The sequence below is a fragment of the Amblyraja radiata genome, chromosome 8, assembly GCF_010909765.2.
Source record: "Amblyraja radiata isolate CabotCenter1 chromosome 8, sAmbRad1.1.pri, whole genome shotgun sequence".
NCBI classification, from domain to species: Eukaryota; Metazoa; Chordata; class Chondrichthyes; order Rajiformes; family Rajidae; genus Amblyraja; species Amblyraja radiata.
In genome coordinates this window covers 59,967,435-59,981,452 of record NC_045963.1, presented here as the reverse complement: position 1 = coordinate 59,981,452, position 14,018 = coordinate 59,967,435, and the positions used below count along the sequence as shown (strand labels likewise).

Below are 14,018 nucleotides of genomic sequence, written 5' to 3'. Positions count from 1 at the left end.
TTGCATATGCAGATGACCTTGCCCTTGCCTACCAGAGAGCTGCCTTTGAGGATATCAACAGAGTGCTAATCCAAGACTTGAAGGAGATGGAGTACTTCACCTTCTGGCGATTTCGCCCCAACCCATCTAAGACAACTGCCACTGCCTTTCACCTCAGCAATCGGCTTGCCAATGCAAAGCTCCGAGTGTCCCTTTGTGGTAAGCCGGTGAAGAATGAAGAATTCCCCAAGTACATCAGAGTCACCCTGGATCGCACCCTCACCTATCGTGAAAACCTGAAGAGGGTGGCTGATAAACTTAAAGCAAGGGTCAACATCATCAGGAAACTTGCAGGCAACAGCTGGGGATCCAACTTGCAGGCAACTGCACCCTCCGTACCGCAAGGTACCGAAGCTGCACCCTCCGTACCGCAAGCTTAGCCCTAGTCTACTCAAGAGCCGAGTTTTGCTCAAAAGCTTGGGCTAATAGCTACCACACCAAATGAGTTGACAGTGTCCTTAACTCTGCAATGTGGGTCATCACAGGGACGCTTAAATGGCCTGTCCCACTTGGGCGTCATTTGCGCGTCATTTACGCGACATCATTTACACGTCACGGCGGATGATGCGCGCATCATGACGTGCACGTGATGTGTACATGGTGCACATTACGCACGCATGGTGTGCAATACGTGCGAATGGTATGCATTACGCGCGCATGGTGCGTGGTGATGGAGGCAGTGACGCGTTGTCGCGCGTGGCTCCCTAGGATTTTGGGATGTACAAAATGTTTGCGTGCCATCTGCGTAACGTGCAAATGATGCCCAAGTGGGACAGGCCCTATAGTCAACACCTTTGCAATGGCTTCCTGTCCTCTCTCATATCGCCCCTCCCAGTATATGCAGAGGGGAGAGGATGCTGAAAGATTGGTGCACCCTGACCTTCCCATCCATGCTGACTTGAACAATTTGCGCAACATGGGCCTGAAGTCCCGCAAACCCTTCTGGTCTTCCGTTAAATCCCTGAAAGACTTTGACTCCAAGACTGAGTGCCGCAGAACCTGGAAAGATGCCAACATCAACAACGGAGAGGCCATCACAGTGAAACCACTGGGTTTTGACCTCCATCGCAAACAATGGCTAATCCTGAACAGAATCCGCACCCTCCATGCAAGAACAGCCCATCACCTGCATAAGTGGGGGATGACAGACAGCCCTGCTTGTGACTGCGTACATCCAGACCAGACCATCCCACACATCGTGAATGACTGCTCACTGAGGTTTTTACCTGGTAGCATCAAAGCCATCCACCCAGTAACTGATGATGTCCTAGCCTAGATGTCTACTCTTGATCTACAACTTTAGGCTATGCACAATACACGCAAGAAGAATAAGGCCTTCTCATAGAGTCATAGACTAACAGAGTATGGAAACAGGCCCTTCGGCCCAACTCGTCCACACCGGCCAACAATGTCCCAGCTACCCCACTTGCCTGCACATGATCCATAAACCTGCAAACCTGTCCTATCCATGTACCTGTCCAATTGTTTCTTAAACAATGGGATAGTGCCAGCCTCAACTACCTCCACTGGCAGGTTGTTCCATATACCCACCACCCACTGTGTGAAAAAGGTACCCCTCAGATTCCTATTAAATCTTTTCCCCTTCACCTTGAACATGTGTTCTCTGGTCTTCGATTCCCCTGCTCTGGGTACAAGACTGTGCATTTACCCGATTTATTCCTCTCATGATTTTGTATACATCTATAAGATCTCCCCTCATCCTCCTACGCTCCATGGAATGGTACCCGGATGTGGCGCCGACAGACAAGAAGCCGAAGCAAAGAAGTCGAAGCCAAAGAACGGAATGGAAATGAGGCCGAAACTTCAATAAACTGAAGACGAAACGCCTACTAACCAACAGGATGGGATGCCTAAATGCAAACTAACCAAAAGGGCGGGACTCCTAAATCCTCCCCACCTCTCTGAACTCAAGCACCAAGTTGAAAGTGGCTGAAGGTGTGCATCGCTCGGGACAGTCCCCACTCTCCTACAACCACCCTCCGCGGGCTGGGGGTCGGGTGGAGCGGAGGTTTGGGACAATGTTCATGCCTTCACAGTTATGTGATGGACACAGGGGTCTGGACCAATCGCTGACAAGTCCCGCCCCCGGCAACGTCATGCCCATTATTTGACTTTTCTGTTGAGCGGCAGTCGGTCCTTTGGTCTGTAGGCGACGCCGCCTTTCGGGTAGGTGGCGTTTCGACAGAGCGGCCATTCAGTAAGTTTGCTTTTAGGCGACGCAGCCTTTCGGTTCCTCGGGTATTAGGCATCCCGCCCTTTCGGTTAGTTTGCATTTAGTCGTCCCATCCTTTCGGTTAGTAGGCGTTAGTAGTCTTCGGACCCTTTTGGGTTATTGTCGTTTCGACCTCGTTTCCATTCCGTTCTTTGGCTTCGACTTTTTTGCTTCGGCCTCTCGCCCGTCGGCACCAGGTCCGCACACACCATGGAATAGAGACCCAGCCTACCCTGTAGCTCACACCCTCTAGTCCTGGCAATATCCTCATAAATCTTTTCTGAACCCTTTCAAGCTTGACAATATATTTCCTATAACATGGTGCCCAGAACTGAACACAATATTCTAAATGCTGTCTCACCAACGTCTCATACAACTGCAACATGACTTCCCAACTTCAATACTCAAAACTCTGACTGATGAAGGCCAAAGTGCCAAAAGCCTTTTTGACCACCTTGTCTACCTCCGACTCGACCTTCGTGGAACCATGCACTTGTACTCCTAGTTCAGTCTGCTCTACAACACTACCCAGAGGCCTACCATTTACTGTGTAGGTCTTGCCCTTGTTCAACTTCCCAAAATGCAACACCTCACACTTCTCTGTATGAAATTCCATCAACCATTCCTCCGCCCACCTGGTCTATTCTACATTTTCCTTGATCTTCATCTCTGATGATCTCTTATGCGCCTATCCCACTAAGACGATTTTTTAGGCAGCTACAGGCGACCACATGTTCGCCAATGGTCGCCGGGAGTAGTCTCCCGGTCATGCTAAATGTCGTAGCTTCTTTCTGGTCACTGCTAAATTTTTAACATGTTGAAACATTTTTGGCGTCAGTGGTTTGACGCCAATGAGCGTAGCTTGACTTCTCCTGACGTAGGTGCTGTCGTAGATTGTCGCCAGGATGACGTAGGTTGTCGCAAGTTTTTCGGTGACCTGCTACGACTATGACAGTCGTTTGCAGTTGCCTAAAAAATCAGCAAGTGGGACAGTCCCATTACACTTCCATATCTCTGTAACTCCCTCTCCCCAGACGCTCAATCTAAAGAAGGGCCTCGACCCGAAACATCAACAATTCCTTCTATCCAGAGATGCTGCCTGTGCTGCTGAGTTACTCCAGCATTTTGGGTCTATCTGGAATTATGATCAGTCTGTTAACCAGATTTATGTTACATCCCCTGAGGTTTCCTGTGTTCCTGGAAGTTTTTTTTGTGATGATGCTTTGCATTCCTCTGCTGCAGCTCATGGAACTCTTTGCAGCAACTGTCTTAAAAATAAGATTAATTACTCTTGAACCCTTCAGTCTTTGAGACATGTTTACTGGGTATGTGAATAATTTGCGTAATTTTGCAATTAGGTCAGTTATTGAAAGTGCGTCAAAAGTGGGCTGTCTGTGTATTAGTGGCTGACATAGTTCTCTTTTTTAGTACCTGTTCCCTTTTCTCATTCCTGTTCCCCTTTGTTCATAATTTAATAAGTCATGGGAACAGAAGTAGGCCATTAAGCCCATCGAGTCTATCCCACCATTCAATCATGTCTGAACTAACTTTCCCTCTCAACCCCATTCTCCAGTCATTTCCCTTTGGCACTAAAGGCTGCTCCCATTCTCCTCCCCTTCTTCCCCTTTGTTCATGTTCATAAATTTCATACAGGCATAGGTCATAAGTGCAGAAGTAGGTCATTCGGGCCATCGAGTCTACTCCGCCATTCAATTATGGCTGATCTACCTTTCGCACTCAGCCCCATGCTCCAGTCTTTTCCCTTTCTCCCCTTTGGCACTAGACTTTCTTAGACAGGCAGTGGTTCATTAAGACCTTAGTGACTTTCCCTGCATAGTTTAACTGGACATTCTTTAGTTAAATATGTCAATATCCCAGGCAGGGCTGACAGTACGTCAGCGACCACAGCATAGTTCGGAATTAAAAGCAGAAGCAGCTTCTTCCCCACTGTTACCAGAACCAGAGAGGTTGTTCAGCCCATCTACTTCATGCTGGTGCTTCATCAACCTCTCTGGAGCACACATCAATGCCTCTGCCTGTAGGTGAACTGGAGGTTGCAAACTCCATCTGACACTAAAACATGAGTGTAACAGTTTGAAGAAGGGTCCCAACCTGAAATGTCACCTATTTTCAGTCTTACGAAAGGTCCTGACCCAAAACGTCACCTATCCTTTTTCTCCAGAGATGCTGCCTGACCTGTTGACTTACTCCAGCACATTGTGTCAATGTATCAGAACCCAGTCTGACTAATACAATATTCTTACCCTTGCTTTCAAATTCTTCCATCGTTTAGCCCCTTCATATTCCTCGGGAAAGAAGCCCAAATAAATTGAAAACTACTCTTGCCATGGGAAAGCAGCCATCATTATCAAGGAACACTCACTCCCTGGCTTTTCCTACCTGTGGCGAGTCACAGTGAAGTTCTTTGTTTTGCATACACAAGGAATGCAAAGAGTTGCCACATAAATGGTTTCTTTCCAGCATCTAAATGGTTGAAAATAGAGGCCTAAATGTGCCTCCACCTCTCTCTACACAGGTAACAGGAGGCGAGTATCAGTTTTCTGAGGGGAGAAAGAACTAGGAAAGTAATGTCACAAAATCTTTATTCCAATATATCTAAGTCCAAGCAGGTCAATGAAGAGCAATCATAAAAATCCCATGGGCAGGGACAAGAATTAACAAAAAGACTAATAGAAATCTGGCCTCGTACCTAGAGAGAACATCCTTAGCAACTAAATGATGGAATATTGGGTCAGAATTGCATAGATTTACCAGAATCATCAAACATCTTACACAAAAAAAATGATCGCAGTGGTTAGAGGGGCAATATTGGTCCTTTACAAACAATGAAAGTGTGAACGAAATTATGGAAGAAGAGTTCTGACCCAAACGTTGCCTGTCCTTTTCCTAACCAGATCCATTGAGTTCCTCCTGCACATTATTTTTTGCTCAAGATTCTAGCATCTCCAGTCTCTTGTGTTTCGAAAAGGAAATGGGAATTTGCTAATTTCCCAACCTAATCTGTACGTCTATATAAGAAAGAGAGAGGCATGACAAACTTCGAAGAAAATTAATAGCTGTTCAGACGCAAAGACTCAGCAAGATTAATGTAAGCAAAACAAATGCAAAGAATAGGACAGGTGATAAATTCCTTAGGATAGCACATAAATCACATAGAGGACAGTTTTATTTCTTGGAATTAGGAGGTCATTTATATTTACTCATTGTTTTCAGCGACGAGAGAAAAAGTTTAAACTTTTCCTTGGTAGCGGAATCCAAGAACTAAGAGCATATTTCAACATTGTGGCAATGCTTCCAAAGCAGTAGGTGTAAGAATATTAGGAGCTCGTTTCTGTAAACTGCAAATGATGGTCGGGGGATTATTTATTTTGAGAACATGGAAAAATACAGCACAGAAATAGGCCCTTCAGCCCACTATGTCCTTGCTGACCATGATGCCAAATTAACTAATTCCATCTTGCAACACTTGATCTATATTCCCTGTCTGTTCATGTGTCTGGATAAATCACTCTTAGACGTTGCTATTGTATCTGCATCCACCATCTCCCCTGGCAGTCCAGGCACCGACCACTCTCTGTTTAAAAACTGTGCTTAACATATCATATTTAAAATTTCCACCTCTCACCTTAAATCTATGTCCTCTAATATTTGACTATTCCTCCCTAGGGAAAAAATGTTCTGACTGACTACCCTATCTATGCCTCTCACAATTTTATATATTTCTATCAGATTGCTTCTTAGCCTCTGTCACACCAGAGAAAGCAGTCCAAGTTTGTCCAATCTCTCCTTATAGCTAATACACTCCAATCCGGGCAAAATCATGGTGAATATCTTCTACACCTTCTCTGAACCTTCCACATCCTATCGATAGCATGGTGACCAGAACTGTACACAATTCTCCAAATGTGGCCTCACCACAGTTTTATGCTGCAGTGCAAGCTTTTACCAGTTTCTTTGTACTCATTATTCCTCACTCTCTCTTACGCCCATTTAATCTCCAAGTCTTGTCAATCATTTGACTTTCATGAATATTTTATTTTGTGAACAATTGCAAATTCTTTCTGGAATGTCATATAGCTACAATCTGTAGACAATCCACTGTTCGCTGCGTCTTTTTCTTCAGCTCTTACTATGAAGAAGACTGTGATCAGATGATCAAGTTCATCAATAATAGTGTGACCTTTGCATTTTGTGTGAAGCATGTGCGAAACCTGAGAAGTATTTTCACTGCAGGGAACAAGGATCATTCCTGATATTGGGTGAAAGCAATAAGATTATTTTGACAGTTTTATACTCCATGACTCATTCAAGTTAATGGGAAAAGATGTGAAGTATTACTTTTATATACGAACGCCCAATGTAAAATGAGCCTCCATGTGTTTTAGAATTAACTGATAATGGTGACCTGCTTCAGGATAACTAAAGAGTGTAAACTGGAAACCCTTCAAGGGCTGTCAGCACTGGGAAATATCCAAAACAATTGTAGTCACAGATAAAAAAGTAAGTGGATGTTGGCAATTGACCAAGTGCAGAAGTCACAATTGCTCAAATGCAAACCAGGGAATGACACAGCGGAGCCAACATGGTAATGCAGAGTTGCTGCCTGCCAGCGATCCGGGTTCGATCCTGACTAAGGGTACTGTCTGTATGGAGTTTGTACGTTCTCCCCGTGACCTGCGTGGGTTTTCTCCGGGAGCTCCGGTTTCCTCCCACACACCAATGACGTACAGGTTTGTAGGCTTGTTGGCTTGGTAAAATTGTAAATTGTCCCTAGTGTGTGAAGGATAGTATTAGTCTGTGGGGATCGTTGGACGGCATGGGCTCAGTAGGCCGAAGGGCCTGTTTCTGCACTGTATTTCTAAACTAAACTAAACTAAACTTGGGCATCACTGGAACATTGCCTGTCCTGAACTGCCCCCGGGGAAGGAAGTGGCAGGCACACAAACTGAGCCACTATGGCCTTGTGGGAAAGGGAGTCTCAGAGATTTGGTGGATTTAAATGTTCATGAATTTAAGTCAGGAATGGAAATTTATTTCCTCATCAGAATGGCATAACCTTGTGGGAGCCTTCTTTCCCCTGGGATGGTGTATACAGGTCGGGGACGTGCAATCAATGACCTTCTTTCCACTGCATTCTTGCTCCTATCGCTGCCAGTAAGTGTGTTATTTAGTGAGAAATGGATTAAACCAGGAACCTGGTAAAGGCACTAACAACCCTCTTCAGCATTGTTTTTTTTCATCTATTCATTATTCATGTGTCTCTGACATGCTGGAATCATGTAAGCAATGATTATTGTGTGGGGGAATCACATAAAAATAGGAAGAAACTGCCAGAACCTAGATTGCTTAAGCAGCAATGCAAGAATATGTCATGAATGGAAAAACAGAAATATGATAAGGCCCTGAAAGTGATTAATTTACTTTGAATTTTTTAACTATTTATTGTCCAACTTCACTCTGATAAATTCATCTTTCGATGACCAAGGGATGCTATGCTTGGATGAACACAGCTCGTTGGATCAAAATGCAGATCGCAAATATCTTTCAGCCCACTTCACAGAGCTAATATCTTTCCTTTTAGTTCCGCCAATCAAAGCAGTTGGGGAAACACATTAGTGGAAAAGGTCCATTTAACATGTGGAACCCATTGGATTTATCCAAAGTGCTGCTATTTCAAGACGGGACTTCCTTGAGGATTGAATAAAATCCATTGGGAACTTTGTTAAAAAGAGAAGATGAATGGCTCATTAGGAAAATACCCTGTAAAAGAGTTTGAATACTACACTCGAATACTACACCCTTATAGCAGAAGAAGGTGACAGACCCATTGGTTTTCCAGATGTGCGTCCAGTGTGAAACTGTTGTTTATCACAGAGTAGAACATTTCAAGGTAAACTGTCCACTGCATTCAGATAAACACACTGAGCTGATGAGGTTCTTGCTATCGGGCCATGTCTACCACAAGTGTTGGTTGATTATTGATCTCTCCTCCATGGGACAGACAGCTGAGACAGACAGACCGAATGAGTGACAGAGAGAGAAAGGCCAACATCTGCATAGATCTTCGATTCTGTGTTGTGTGGACTCACTGCGATTTGGTTACAGAAAAATCAAATAGATGAATTATGAGACGATTTCCAAGACAGAGGTTGGTGGTTGAGAGGTTTAGGGAGAAAGCTTAAGGCAGAGGTCATTGGAAGGCAATTGAAAAAGGGTGAAACTGGAAATTACGATATTACCCAGGAGTGAGAATGCAGATGGGATTTTACTTTAATGTCCCATTTAAAAGATGACAATGCAGCATTACCTCAGAACCGTGGTGAGAATGCTCGCCAGGATAATGAAGCCCGTGGGAGGAGAAAGTCCTGCCAACAAAAACAGAGAGGAAGAGTGCAAACAAGCCAAATTGGAAGACCGAAGGCTGGGGATTTGTGATGATGGGACAGGAGCAGAATTGGAGAAACCGCACCTGGTGCTACCCTAGATCTGCAACGGTGCTTCCGCAGCAGTGGATGTGAGCCGAAGAACAGGTGGACATCAGAAGTGTCCCAGATATGGACAGGAAGGAATTCTCAGGAAAAAATTCCATATCAAGCATTTCACAAAGACTAATTTCTATTCAGTTCCCAAGCATTTCCACATGACCAGATAGATCTCGTCCACCACAAGGTGAGATCAGTCCCGCATTGATAATTGAGAGATTGAACAGATATCTTGGGTTTAGCGAATGTGTGGTCAGCCGGCGGAGCAGCCTGCTTAAGAAGGAAACAGACGGAGGGCTTCAGTCCGAAAGTGATGGGTACTTGGCAAAAGGCGGTCAGTCATTGGAGTGTATTAAACTACAGTAGTTTGCAACGTCTTTCAGATTTTGAGACAAACCAGATGTACAACAATTGTGTCTCTGGACCGTTTCAATCCTTTTACTCTGATCTTCATGTCATCTTTCCTTACTCATCAGAGCAGATAATCTGTCCAGACTCCTATCAACAGATAACTTACAAGCAATAACACTTCAGTTGAAACTTGTCATAAAGTCATACAGCATGGAAACAGGCCCTTAAGACCAGCTTGTCATTGCTGCCCATCCATGCCCATCCTATTTGCTGAGTTTGACCGGTATCCATTTAATCCTTTCCTATTTATGTATCTATCCAAAAGTTCCTTAAATGTTGTTATTGCATCTACCTTAACCACTTCCTTTGCCCACTCGTTCCATATACTTCCCACCCTCTGTGTGAAAAATGTCCCCCTCGGGTTCCTATTAAATCTTTCCCATCTCACCAATGGTGTCTACTTCTTGATTCTGAAACCTCGTGAAGGAGACTGCATATTCACTTGGTCTATGTCCCTATGCTCCAAATTTTCAAGTAAACTACCCTGCGCAAACTCTCTCAATAACTCAGTCCCTCAAGTCCTGGCAACATCTTCATAAGTCTTAACTGCACTCTTTCCAGCTTAATTTCTCAGGTGGATATAAATGAACCCACAATGTGATTTGAAGATGAGCTAGGATATTCTTCCCAGGTCCCAGTTAAGACATTTTATTTAAAGATACAATGCTTGGAAATTGGCCCTTTGGCCCACTGAGTCCACGACGACCAACAATCATCTGTACATTAATGCTATCCTACACATGAGGGACAATTTACAGAAGCCAATTGACCTACAAATCTGCACTTCTTTGGAGTGTGGGAGGAAACTGGAGCACCCGGAGGAAACTCACGCGGTCACACAGAGAAAGTACAAACTCCATACAGGCAGCATTCATAGTCGTGATCGAACCCGGGTCTCTGGCACTTTAAGGCAGCAACTCTACTGCTGCGACACTTGCTGCCCTTATCTCAAATCAAACGTTGCGACACTGTTCATTAGCTGTTTGAGAGAACTCACTGAGTAGCAGGGTTTCCCATATTGCCACAATGACTGCACTTCAAAAGTATTTAATTGACTGGAAACTGCATTAAGATACTGTATGCTAAAAGTCTGTCTTTCTTTTAACAGAGAAACACATGTGTGCCGTGGAGCATGTTTGGAATGTCACTTTACTCCGGATGCTGGAACTAACAGAATGTATTCTGGAACTCGCAAAGGCTGTATGGAAAGGTAATGAGGCAGCAGAGGAAGAAAATTCCAAACTATTCACTGGAAAGGTTGAGGAAAATCCATTTCCTCTTCCATTAGGTCCCTTGGCAGTTAAGATTTATAAGTAGGTGATGAGGGGAAACACACAAACTATCCTTATTGTTGTAATACTCTCCTATGGGCTTGAGAGAGAAGTTCAAGTAATAAGGGCAGAGATTACATTTGGCTCCATGTTCTTGCAGAGGTAGCAGGTCATGTGATTATTGGCACTCCAACTGCAACAGCAGGGTTATAACGTTAGCAGTATTGGAGTATCGTACATAATTCTGGTTGTCCCATTACAAGAAGGATTTGGAGGCCATGGAGAGGGTGCAGAAGTAGTTTACCAGAATGCTGCTGTTTCTTTCAGTGGGGTGGGAGCTTGGAATACAGTATCAGGAGTGATGGTGAATGTAGATACAATAGGGGAGTTTATAAGGCTTTTAGATAGGCGTGTGTATATGCAAGGAATTAAGGTCTTGTTCCTGTGCTGTAATGTTCTATGCTCTATATTCAGTCCTGCAGTGAGGGCAGAGGTCCTGTATCCTTGATATAAATTTGATGAAATGTTTGATGAAGGTTTAAGGGACTGTCCCACTTACTCGATTTTTTTCAGCGACTTGCCGGCACCCATCATAGTCGCAGCAGGTTGCCGAAAATGTCGCGGGGAACGCCTGTTTGGTGGTGAGTAATCACCCTTTTTCTGGTTGCAGCTGGAATTTCAACATGTTTAAAATTTTCGGCAACCTGTTGTGACTATGACGGGTGTCGGCAAGTTGCGAAAAAATCCGGTAAGTGGGACAGGCCCTTTACTAATCTGAAACATTAATTCTGTTTTGACAGAAGCTGCCTGATTTGCTGAAGGTGTCCAGTATCCACTGAGGTTGTACTGAGTACATCCCAAGGCATGAGTGATTAAAATATGCTTTTAACATATTAAGGCACATAATCAAAAGGTTGGGAGAAGAGATTTGTATCCAAAAACATGAAAAAGAACAGGCAGAAAAATGCAGATAAATCAGAGCATTGAGTATAGAAGTTGGGATGTAATGTTAAAATTGAACAAGGCATTGGAGAGGCCAATTCTGGAGTATGGTGTACAATTTTGGTCGCCTAATTATAGGAAGGATGTTAACAAAATAGAGATATTATAGAGGAGATTTACTAGAATGTTGCCTGGGCTTCAGCAACTAAGTTACAGAGAAAGGTTGAACAAGTTAGGTCTTTATTCTTTGGAGCGCAGAAGGTTAAGGGGGGACTTGATAGAGGTCTTTAAAATGATGAGAGGGATAGACAGAGTTGACGTGGATAAGATTTTCCCATTGAGAGTAGGGAAGATTCAAACAAGAGGACATGACTTGAGAATTAAGGGACAGAGGTTTAGGGATGACATGAGGGGGAACTTCTTTACTCAGAGAGTGGTAGCTGTGTGGAATGAGCTTCCAGTGGAAGTGGTGGAGGCAGGTTCGATTTTATCATTTAAAAATAAATTGGATAGGTATATGGACGGGAAAGGAATGGAGGGTTATGGTCTGAGTACAGGTAGATGGGACTAGGTAAGTGCTCGGCACGGACTTGAAGGGCCGTAATTGTTCCGTGCTGTGATTGTTATATGGTTATATGCTTATAAAATGCAGGAAACACTTCGCAGGTCAGGCAGCATCTGTAGACAGAAACAGAGAAACATTTCAGACCAAAGATCATTCACCAAAGATAGACACAAAAAGCTGGAATAACTCAGCGGGACAGGCAGTATCTCTGGAGAGAAGGAATGGGTGACATTTTGGGTCGAGACCCTTCTTCAGACTGATTAGGGATAAGTGAAACGAGAGATATAGACGATGACGCAGAGAGATAAAGAACAATGAATGAAAGATATGCAAAAAAGTAATGATAAAGGAAACAGGGCATTGTTAGCTGTTTGTAGGGTGAAAATGTGAGCTAGTGCAACTTGGGTGGGGGAGGGATAGAGAGAAAGAGGGGGAATGCCGTGGCTACCTAGAGAAAACTATTTTTCACCAAAATTGTTTTTTTCAAGAAGTAGAACCGATGCCATTGATGGTGAACAAAGTAAAAGTCTTGGAAATTCCTGGTTAAGAACACCGGATTTAAAACCCATTAAAAAAAAGGATACCTGAAACAAAATCAGGGAATTACCGGAGATTAGGCAACACCTCTGAGGAAGGAGCCAGAGCTAATGGTTCATATGGAAAATCTAATAAAACTGCAGATGCTGGAACCTGAAACAAAAACAGAGATGGAGCCAAAAGGAACTGCAGATGCTGGTTTACAAAAAAAAGAACACAACTGAGCGGGTTGGTTGGCATCTCTGGAGAACATGCTTACCTTAAATGTCCCTCCTGGGTCCTACTGCTCCCCCATTTGCTTCTCAACACTAACACTGCTGGGTCCTGCTGCCCTTCCCAACTATACCAACCGCAATATTTCTCCTACCACCTCACCCCCCAATTCTACACCACTCCATAATCCCCCTCCCCTCTGAGCCTCCATCCTCCATCCATGCTACCTCTCCCCCATCCCATCCCCCACCTCTGTCCTCCTCAGAGCCTAGTCTGACCACAGCTTCAATCCCGGTCAAGTTTTCACCATCCCCACCCCCCTGAACTCTCCAATGCAGAGCAGTCTGTCTTCAGCAGAGGCTTTATCATTGTACTCCTGTGCCCACACCTCATCAGGTTGTGCTCTTCCTCTTTCACCTTCGCCTCTGGACCAATTTCTCTGAAAGGGATGCCTCCACCTCTCATCTCCAACATTGCTCCTCCTCATAGACTCATACTGCCAGCTTTCCACCCTCTCTGGATCTTTTATTTCCAGCTACTCAGGCGTCATGCATCTTAAGAAGGGTCCTAACCTGAAACGTCGCCTGTGAATGTTGATTGCTTGAAAATTAATTGAAAAACACAGTATGGAAACAGGCCCTTTGGCCCACCATGACCATCGATCACCCGTTCACACTAATCCTATGTTATTACACTTTCGCATCCACTCCCTACAGACTGGCGACACGCTACAGAGCCCAATTAACCTACAAACCCACATTTCTTTGGGATGTGGGAGGAAACCGTAACACCCGGAGGAAATCAATGCGATTACAGTGAGAATGTGCAAACTCTACACAGATAGCACCCATAGTCAGCATCAAATACGGGTCTCTGATGCTGTGAGGCAGCAGTTCTACCAGCTGTGCTACTGTGTCACCCATGTCCTCCAGGGATGCTGCCTGTACTACTGAGTTACTCCAGCACTTTGTGTTTCTTTTACAAAATCAGAGATGCTGGAAGAACTCAGCCGGTCAAGAGGAAAGAGAAAATAAAGTCGGCGTTTCAGTTCTGCATCTCTCCCTCAGAAGGAGCCTCAGCAAACGGACTTAATTGGAACCACAGCACGCTCACAATGTCAGCCCAGATCATGCTGAAAGAGCTGTATTCAAACCCACCAGCGTCTGACTCAGTGCTCCTCAACAAGCCACAGCAGACACTCAAGGTGAGCTCCGACATTCAAATTAAGTACACTTAGTTCTGCTATAACACTTCAATAAAGCAAATTAGATATAAATGGAGAGGTGAAGGATGGAACTCTATTT

The 14,018-nt window shown here is 44.3% G+C and overlaps 1 long non-coding RNA gene across 1 annotated transcript in view; it reads left to right on the top strand.

Moving 5' to 3' along the window:
• LOC116976280 overlaps positions 1–14,018 on the top strand; it is a 45,463-nt gene that overhangs the window by 20,273 nt on the left and 11,172 nt on the right. The window contains exons 2-3 of the long non-coding RNA XR_004412914.1: positions 10,295–10,396; positions 13,705–13,918. This is a non-coding gene — a long non-coding RNA (uncharacterized LOC116976280). The remainder of the gene's footprint in view (positions 1–10,294; positions 10,397–13,704; positions 13,919–14,018) is intronic.